Source organism: Sinocyclocheilus rhinocerous, unplaced genomic scaffold (assembly GCF_001515625.1).
Source record: "Sinocyclocheilus rhinocerous isolate Xijiao unplaced genomic scaffold, SAMN03320098_v1.1 scaffold1149, whole genome shotgun sequence".
NCBI classification, from domain to species: Eukaryota; Metazoa; Chordata; class Actinopteri; order Cypriniformes; family Cyprinidae; genus Sinocyclocheilus; species Sinocyclocheilus rhinocerous.
Window position 1 is genome coordinate 654,659 of NW_015664180.1, and position 7,467 is coordinate 662,125.

General features: G+C 36.4%; 1 protein-coding gene across 1 annotated transcript in view; it reads right to left on the reverse strand.

Annotated features, from left to right (window-relative positions):
- The window catches only part of LOC107729688 (leucine-rich repeat and immunoglobulin-like domain-containing nogo receptor-interacting protein 3), a 37,599-nt gene extending 31,439 nt beyond the window's left edge, over positions 1–6,160 (reverse strand). Inside the window, exon 1 of the mRNA XM_016540354.1 lies at positions 5,729–6,160. The gene's annotated coding sequence lies outside the window, so the exon portion shown is untranslated. The remainder of the gene's footprint in view (positions 1–5,728) is intronic.
- Between the last annotated feature and the right edge of the window lie 1,307 nt (positions 6,161–7,467).

Consider the following 7,467-nt stretch of genomic DNA (forward strand, 5'->3'; position numbering starts at 1 on the left):
TGGCGAAGAAAAAATAACATAAATAAATTAGTAATTTTGACTTTATTCTCAAAACATTTCTAATCCAATCTCGCAATTCTTGAAACTTTGTCGTAAAAGTTGACGTCCAAAGGCAAACGCTGCTTCATATGCTTTTATCCCAGAAACCATGTGACGACCAACCAAATGACCCTTCTACAAACCTTCCAATGTTACACAAAAAGAAAAAAAAAAAGAAAACGAAAGCACTACAAATGTCATTATCGCACTCATTCCTCTGGCGTATGGATATGAATTATACGTTGAAGCGACACCAGGCTAAATGGCTTTCTCTGCTTCCGTCTCAGCCAGTAAAATTGCCTGATGAAATGAGTCATGACTTTAATGCAGAACAGAGGGGAGATGGAAGTCTTTAAATTGACACTATGATTCTCATGCGTGAAAATGAGCGGCATAGAGTTATGTCTCAATACATCCTTCAATATATCCTTCATAGCGCCGGATGTTGACGGGCTGAAAGTTGGAGGCGCGTTCAAAACGTGGCCTTAATATGTCATCGCTTGGGTTGGATCAGATATAGCCAATTGTAGAGTGCAATAAATAATTGATTTAATGTCAACATCAACATGGCAGCAGTCAGTCTCATCTAGCGTGAGATATCTGCCTCTTGTGTAACCTGTGGGTGGACGTTCGACCCAGAGGGGCTATTTTGGGGACTAACATTTAAAAAATGTATCAACCTCCATCTGCCAGCAACCGATGAGTGGAAATTAAGGGGACAGGTTATCGAATACCTTCCCATCAAATCAATCTCATCTTGATAGAAGAGGACAAACAGCTTTAGGGCTTGTTTGATGCGTAGGTTGTTAATCCAATTACATAATTAAAGAGCTGGCAGAAATGAAGGCCCAACACAGGGCGACACTGACGACATGCAACCTGAGCCTCACAACGAACATTAGAAAGTATGAAAAGGTCATTCTAAGGACGGTGAAAAGGTAATTCTAGTCCATGACTGAGCAGAGAAAAAGCCCTATCCGCCGTCCTCTGAACCCGGTGGAAGAAAGTCGGATGTCAAGGTCTGGAAGAATCTGTCACATTAATAGTGAAGTTATTGGGAAAAGCATTACGTGCGTCACATTTCCCCACAGTGCGATTAGGCAGCACAGGCTGACCTGCCTCAAGCAATAACAGCAACTACAACTACAAAAAAACGACAATTACAGTGAACACTGCCAGTACGGAGTGAACCAGGCACTATTGTTATACCCTAGTATTCTTTGAAGTACCATGTAAATACTACAGTACATGTATTAAGCACCATAGTACTCTTTCTTCTGTGAAATATAGGAGATTTTTGATGAATTGAACTGGTCGTCTTTTCATTAATTTCACATCAGCTTCACAAAAGCACCAAAAAGCATTATAAAAGTGGTCCATACAACTAAAGCTCTACATTACAAGATTTCTGAAGCCATATAACTGGAATTTGTCAAAAAATCTCAACATTCGCTCTCATTCGCTCTTTATTTTTATATTTTTAGTTTTCATTTAAATTTTAGTTGAAGTTTTAGTAATTTTGTTGTGTTTTTGTCAGCTGTATACTTGTTTTGGGTTAAATATGCCTAGTTTTGTGTGTGTGTGTGTGAGTTCTTTTAGCCCTTCAACTTAAACGAAAATGAGAAATGTTGCCTTACCAACAAGCTAAAATAAGTTTACATTTTTATTTTATTTTATTTCAGTTCATGTTTATTTCAAGGAATTAAAACGTTTTTATGGTTTTAGGCTCTGTGCATTCATGAGCTAAATTGAGATCTTTTTTTCAACGACTTCAGTTTAGCTGTTCACAAACTGGTCAGAATGGTTCATTTATGAATCATTATGAATAAATTATATAATAATAATAATAAATAAAGATAATAATGATAATAATAATATTTTAAGAATAAAGTGAAAAGTGTAAAATTTTAAAAATAGTCATACCTTGAGAATAACATAAATAATTATGAAAATATATAGAAGTAAATGAAAAATGCTCAAATAACTCAATCTGGCCATTTTTTTGTCTTATTTTACAGTTAAAATATCTACAAGAAAAACATTTGTACAATCTATAAATTACCTTAATATCTTGTGCGGTGTCACTTTCATGTTTAAGGATTTTTAGATATTTAAAATGGAAAATAAGTATTTAAAGAAAAGTTAAAGTCTAAAGTCTCACCAAGTAGTTTTTGCAGTGAAGCTGTAAAAACAGAAAATTTTCAGTGAAAGCAGTGAAACAGAAAATGATCAATAAATAGCAATGAAATATTATGAATGAGTCGTATGGACTAGTTTTGTGGAGCTTTGTGTCATTTTAAAGCTTCCATTGTAACTGCACGGAAAAGAGCAACCACAACATTCTTCAAAACATCTCCTTTTGTGCTACTCAGAAGAAATAAAGTCCTACGGGTTTGGAACGGCATGAGGATGAATAAATGAGTGAGAAATTATGAACCAATCCTTTAATCTGGAGGCTGAGTTAGCAGGCCTCACATACAGTGATCTTTGACCAGCAATTTATATGCAAACCACAAACATAACATACTCGTCATATGTGCTGAATGCCAAATCTCTTGTTTTGTTGTACTCCATCGGGAGCCTCAGATATGCAAAATAAAGCCTTGTTCCGAGGCAATGAATAATACATGAACGATTGGCTCAAAACTGCTTTTGTACCCTTTTCATGATGTTTTAAAGTGTCCAATTACTGTACTTCGGCTTGGAGGAGGCCCAGTCCTGCAATGATACAGAGGGATCTCAAGCTAGATCATTAATCGTGATACCAAAGAGACACGGCAGCAGTTTACAAGGGCTCAATAAAGAACACAAGTGACTGGAAAAATAGCATTAATGGGGACATATGATGCGATTTTAAGTTTTCCTTTCTCTTTGGAGTGTTACAACACAAAATAATGTTCTTTTTTAGCAACGTCATATGACCCCTTTAAGTAAAGGCACAGACATTTTACATTCTGTGTAGTATAAAAAAATGGACTATATGAAATAAAATAAAAACACAATAAAAATTCTAAAAATGTAAATAAAACATAATAATAAAAATTTAAAATATAATAACTCATATGCAATAAAAAAATAAATAGGGTCAATTCTGATTCCATGTCAACTCTCATCTAAAATAAAACTCTAGCATTAAACATAAGAAAGATCAACCATACAAACAAGCTTTTAAAGACGCAATTTAAAAACAGAACATTCCTTGTACTTCTTATAAGCTGGACTGATCAAAGTGGACAGAAAGGTGATTATTCTTTCCCAGCTGCAAGCCTGATCTTTATTGTCTGTACTGATCCGAACACAAGAGCCGCAATGTCTTTTCCTCCTCCTCCACTGCCCACATACAGAGTGATCCTCTCCGCTCATCATCCTTTCATCAGGAGCTCTTCGTATCTTACTGTTATCATGAAGGCAACAATGAAATCTTATTCTGCTGATCCAATAAACACTGCGATTGTCTCTTACAGTAAGTGGGGGCTGAAGAACCCATTTCAATAATGCCCTCAAGACCAGCAATGCCAAAATTAAATTGCCTCACATCTGTTTTATTGCCATCAAAATTTGTGTTCAATATGGTTTTGATGTATGACCTTTGAGAATGGACACTGTAATAAAATTCTGAATAGTTGGTGAAAAACAGTAATCTAGTTCTCAAAATGAGAATAAGGACACGGTGCAATCAAGTCACATCAGGAAGATCATATTTATGAGCTCAATGCACATTAACGTCACTACAATGTAGCAATTATTCAGAGTTTCCCAGTTGGGAACGTTTCAGTGAGAAAACATGGCAGATGCAGTGGATGCAGCATCTGTAGTTTGCGGTAAATTTGTTAATGTATGAAATCATTGTTTTTTTTAAATAATAATTCTAATGAGATAATATTCTAGAAAATACAATTCTGTTTACAGCACCTTCATAAATTCAATAAAAACAAAGCAAACAAAACAGACCTAATGCACGGTATTCATCATTTTGTAGAAGAGGTATTTTTGGTAGAAAACCTGATGTTGTAATTTCCCAGCAGGACATGAACGCTATTAATAGTGCAAATTAATGTTGCACAACAGCAAAAGAATTACAGATAAAGGAAAAATTCCCACGAAAATGAAAATTGTCATTATTTACTCACATTCAAGTAGCTGCAAATTAGAGTTTTCACACAAAAAATTATTTTGGTCGATATGAGTGACCAAAGGCGGTTGACTTACCTCATTAACTACTTTGAGTCTTTTTAATGTCAGTTTTATGCAGTGTTGCGAAAAGTTACTTGAAAATATAATGCATTACAAGATTGTGTTACTCCATAAAAAAGTAACTAATTGCATTACTTAGTTACTTTTTATGGAAAGTAATGCATTACATTACTTTTGTGTTACTTTTTGTCACATGGGCTGGGCTTACTTATTTGTTTTAATATTATATTTATATTATATTATATTACTTATTTATAAGTTATATTTTTGGCAACTGTAAAGGCTCTTTCACACCAAAAGTGAAATGAATAAGCCTCAGGCTAAAGGCAGTGCCTCTGCAACTCACTCCCAATTTCTCTCAACACGAGAAAATGAGAGTTGTCAGTGAATAAATGGGAAAACAAAGTAACTTGCGTTACATATTTGAAAAAAGTAACCTAGTTATTTTCTTGTAAATTTAAAAGTAATGCATTACTTTACTAGTTACTTGAAAAAAGTAATCTGATTATACCTGGTTTTATTTGACGAAAGATCCAAATTTCCAACACTGATATTCAAACTGGCATGTCATTTTTGGTTGCAACACGTGCAAACCAGTAAGTTTTGGCATCAATGGCGTTAAATCTTGCACGATGCCTTGGCATGCTATTTTTGAATCTGACAACGAACGTTGAAACACTTCAAATATTTTTTTTAGTGAACACCTCAAAACGTATTACTTTTTTCCCCTAATTCACTGCCCTGCATCATGTGTTTTTTTGTGGGTTGTGTGAATCAACCATTGTGGCTTTTTGTCCTATTTGGACAGATGTGGTCACTATAAAATTATCTCTCAAATTAAACTTAGTTCAACTTTAAAAATCTTATCTCAAGAAGTGTTGCACCATTCTTCACCTCACAGCCGTGCATCATGTGTTTTTAAACGCATTCTGTATTAATTCTGTATTAATAAACCCTTCCGTTTTTTGTCCTTTTTGGACAGATGTGATTACTATAAACTTGTCGAACAGAAAAGACCTGCAAAGAATCTTCAAAATATCTCCTGTTGTCCAATTCCATGAAAAATGTCAATCATATGGGTTAAGATGCAGCATGAGAGCAAGTAAGAGATGACAAAATCTTATTTCTAGATGAACTATCCCTTTAAAACCATCTTGAAGAGGACGTCCAGAGAAGACAGTCCAGTCGTATTTAAATGATGAGGCTCGTTATTTGCATGCATGAACACCGCAGAGGTAATTAAGCTCTTGTTAGTGGGTGCATGCAGCACTGTTGCATTACATCGCATATAAAAGCTTTTGAAGCTCCTAAAGCAATAGGAACTGATTGAAATTAACAATACGGCATCTGCCGAGTCCATGTCAAACCAACAGAAAAGATGACAAGTTTCAGGTCTGACTTCACGTATCCTATATTTAAGCCCTAATTATAGGTGGGACACTGCCAATTTGCCACACTAAACGGCCCCTTTTCTGGAGAAGATGAAAGTGCTCACCCAGGGCTAGAACTTGACAGGTGGTACGTCCACATCAGCCAGCCCTGTCAGCTCGGCATATGCGTCTATCCTCGGTTTCGGCTGTCCCTCTCAGCTTCTGCGTGTGGGCTGTGCACAGCTGCTCGGGTTGAGTCGCTCAATTAAGCCTGCAGATGCTCCTGGCTGCAGCATTGGCTTCCAAGATCCCAACCGGATCGTTCCTCTTCCCACCGTTGGATAGTTCTTTTGTTTTCTATTGTCACCAGCCAGTAGTCATCAGGTTCTCTGTATACATTGTCCCAGTGACAGGAGGGTTGATGTGTGGCTTTCCGCACAAGTGTGTGAGGGAAAAGAGAGCGCGTGTGTGAGCGTATCAGGCGAGATGAGTCGTACTCTGTGAAGCGGTGATATGAGAGTGAGCCTGCCTCTCTTCTACTCTCCACTACGGCTGTATGGCTTCAACACTCACACTGCCAGCTAACTGAACGCTTAGGGAGCGTCTCGAAAGTGCAAACGGACTCAAAACAATCAAGAGCCATCCACTAGGAGCCAATCCACTTGGCGTCCCCAAGGTGACACCTAAAGGACTCAGTGGTTCTTACAAAAAGTTCAATGGGAATTGACTCTTCTGTATTGGTTAGTTGTGTTTCTAGTATTTTCATACTCACCACTGACTTCACAACCCAGTCCCTCACTGAAAGCTCTCCAGGTCCATGAGGGGTTGAATACTCAAGCAAAGACCAGCAGCTGGAATCGTATAATTTTAGCAGACATGTGACCCTCTTAATGCACAATCCTTTTATGTTTTATCATGTTTTCAGTTTTTTCATCTGTTTTCCTCCAGAGTTCCCCAGCAGGAGGTTAGTGGATGCTGACTTAAAGAGAGACAGAGAGAGTGAGAGAAAGAGAGAGAGAGAGAGAGAGAGAGAGAGAGAATATTTCATCATTGTTGAGGAGTAGCTTATGGAAGCCCATTTAACATCATAAAAAATGAAACAATACATGCTTTGGTAAATCAAAATGACATTGTGAGATATTACATTAGAATTATGATGTAAAAAGTCAAAATCGACAATAAAAAGTCAAAATCATAATTATAAAGTCATAACTATCACAAAAAATAACTGTCAATTTTGACCCAATTTCAACTTTCTCAGAATTATGACAGCATCTCATGACAGTATTTTGAGTTTTTTCTTATTATTTAGTATGTCGTTTTTATTTATATCTCGTGATTATGACTTAGTATCTCAGTTTCGACTTACCTTAGGACTTAGTCATAATCATGAGATAAATCTAAATTATGACATACTTAGCATCTCAGACTTGATCTCATAATTCTGACATTTTGTCATAATTTGGTTTACCAATGCATGTCTTGTGAGACTGAAACGAGCTTTCATAGTAGCTAGCTATTAATATCAAAGCTGCTAAAGATATTTTGAAGAACTGTTTTTGTCTGTGCAACGAAAGTCAATGGGGACCAAAAAACATTTAGACCCACTGACTTTTACTAAATGGACAAAAACACTGAGACATGTTTTCAAAATATCTTTTTTTTCACAGAAGAAAACATAGATATGTATAGGTAGATGCCCTATTAGCGGCTGCTTCTATTGGCCACTATATGTAAGCCGTCAGCCATATTGGAATGGTCAAAGCAGGTCTGTGAACACTCGAGAGCAAGATGCCTGTATGTCTGCAACCCTAGTTATATACGCATGTATGAATATCTATACCTGCAATAGACTTAAGCAGAT